This window comes from Lepus europaeus, chromosome 18 (assembly GCF_033115175.1).
Source record: "Lepus europaeus isolate LE1 chromosome 18, mLepTim1.pri, whole genome shotgun sequence".
Lineage (NCBI taxonomy): Eukaryota > Metazoa > Chordata > Mammalia > Lagomorpha > Leporidae > Lepus > Lepus europaeus.
This window is the reverse complement of record NC_084844.1, coordinates 77,270,279-77,272,573: the sequence shown is the minus strand read 5'-3', so window position 1 is coordinate 77,272,573 and position 2,295 is coordinate 77,270,279. Positions and strand designations below refer to the sequence as shown.

At 47.1% G+C, this 2,295-nt stretch overlaps 1 pseudogene; it reads right to left on the bottom strand.

Moving 5' to 3' along the window:
• Positions 1–327: 327 nt before the first annotated feature.
• LOC133747054 (ubiquitin-conjugating enzyme E2 R2-like) lies at positions 328–1,086 on the bottom strand (annotated as a pseudogene).
• Between the last annotated feature and the right edge of the window lie 1,209 nt (positions 1,087–2,295).

The window sequence follows — 2,295 nt, the reverse complement described above, 5'->3', positions numbered from 1 at the left end:
GTGTTTTCTTTTCCAGTTTCTCCTGCTACCCAGTGTATGCAGCTTTTGTGAGCTCTCAATGGGTTCTCAGCTTTAAACATATTAAACATCTTGAAAACTATTTAGTTCTTTAGGAATATAAAGACAGACCATATGTGTTTTGCTGTGTATATTCTGTAGCGAAGATGTAAACTAGGAGCTTGGGTTGTTGTCATTTAAAAAAAAATGAATGAATACAGTGATGAAAGAGCTTTTTGCTCTCCAGTAAAATCCATAAAAAGGAGAAACAGATTCACAAGGGGAGTCAGCAGGAACCGTTTGTTTTTCCCCCCTACTGTGATTAGGTTTTTACTGAGAGGCCACCGCTAAGTCCCCACTTGCTTCCCTCCTTTCTGAGAAGGCAGGGCAGCACGGAGGTACTGAAGGAGTCCATTGGGACTCCTCATTCCCAAAACCAAAAGAACACTTGACATCTTTATCCTCTTCCTCCTCATCAGTGTCATCATCAGACAAGTCATCACGAAGTGAAGCTGAGCTATGGTCATTGGACAGCACTTTAAATTTGATGCAGTATTCTGCCAAGGTTGTGGAGACCTTCACAGCATCCTTTTCTGCTTCAGCCTCAGTAGCTGAAACCTGTTTCCAATGATTTCGTCATCTTCTTTGTCTTTTCCTTTGGTATTCCTCCATATCCTGAACATAATCAAAGCATTCACATTGCCTGGGGAGAAGGTATTGGTCTGGTTAAGCAGTGAGATTACACTTAACAGGGCAGTCCTCACATTCTGAGTAGGATCCACCTTTTAGAGGGCAGTTCTTCATTCTGTGTGTCATCTACAGGTGAATGAAGACTTGAAATGCATGCGTCTCCATTCTCAGAAATTTAGGGGTGCCACATGCTGGTCAAGAGTCTGAAGGTAAGTGATGAATATGGGTAGTCAGTAGGAGACGTAATATGTGCCTTGAAGTAGCAGCCTTTCTAGAGGGTGTGTGTGGAGGGGGTCAGAATATGGTGACCTCCAAGTCATAGAGGATGGACTCAACAACAAGCGTGTTGCAGAAGCCTCCTACAGAGTATTTCTGCTGTTGAGCACCAGGGCCTTCCATAGTCTTATCATCCACTGCTGTGCCATTGCAGTGGCCCTGATGAGGCCCCAGTTCTTATGCACCACCCAGAGTGGATCAGGCCTCTCCCTCCTACTCACTGTCAAGCTGGACTGCACCAGGCCTCTGTTTTCAGTGGACTGTCCAGTCTTCCTCACATATGCACAAGGTAGGTCATGAAATCTGGGGTGATGGAGGGAGTTGAGGGAGTTAAAGGGATTCACTTCCTGACCTGAACCTACCCCAAACTCTTCCCCATGGGGCCAGTTGAGGGAGGGAGAAGAGACAGAAACTGGGAAAGGAAGCAGAGGGCCAGCAATGGTAAGGGAAGGGGCCCATGCAGGCCTGGGGGTGCCATGCCCACTGGCCTTCTTTTCTTCAGGACTGGAGGGTGCAAGGGTTCCCAGGGGCTAGGGAGTATTGTGCACAGGTGCTTATGGCAGTAGATGTACACAGGGATCAGTAAATGAGGAAAAGAGCAAGAGCCTCTGACATTGCAGGAGAAACTCAGCAGACAAGGAGGCAGAGAGGGACCACATGCCTGCTTTCTACCTGATAGTGTGCTTGGTATAATCGATGCAGCATGAATGATATGGCTGTATTGCCTACCCTAAAGGCACCTGCAGTCCTGGGAGAGAGATGACAAGGACATAGACAATCACAGAACAATGTGACAAATGCTGGAGCAGCTCAGTAGAATCACCTACCTCATTTGTAGGTGGGGTTAAGGCTGACATTCCCTGATAGGCTGATTCCCAATCATGCCCATGTCAAGCAGAGTTAAGGTCATATCTCAAAGCTGGTAGAGCCCAGAAATGACATCATTGTCTTTTTAAAAAATATTTTATTTATTTCAAAGGAAGATTTACAGATGGACAGAGATACAGGGAGAGGGATCTTACATCTTCTCGTTCACTCCCCAAAGGCCACAACTGCTAGAGCTGGGCCAGGCTGAAACCTGGAGCCTGGAACTCCAACCAGGTCTCCCTCATGGGCAGCAGGAGCCTGAGAACTTGAGCCATCCTCCACTGCCTTCCAAGGTGCATGAACACAGAGCTGGATCAGAAGTGGGTAGCAAGGACATGGACCTGTTCTCATATGAGATGCTGGCATTGCAGGTGGTGATTTAACCAGCTTATAACCACGTGGCTGTGACTTTGCAGAGAGGCCTGACCTAGAGGGAGAAACACATCTCTGGCAGTAACAAGGTTC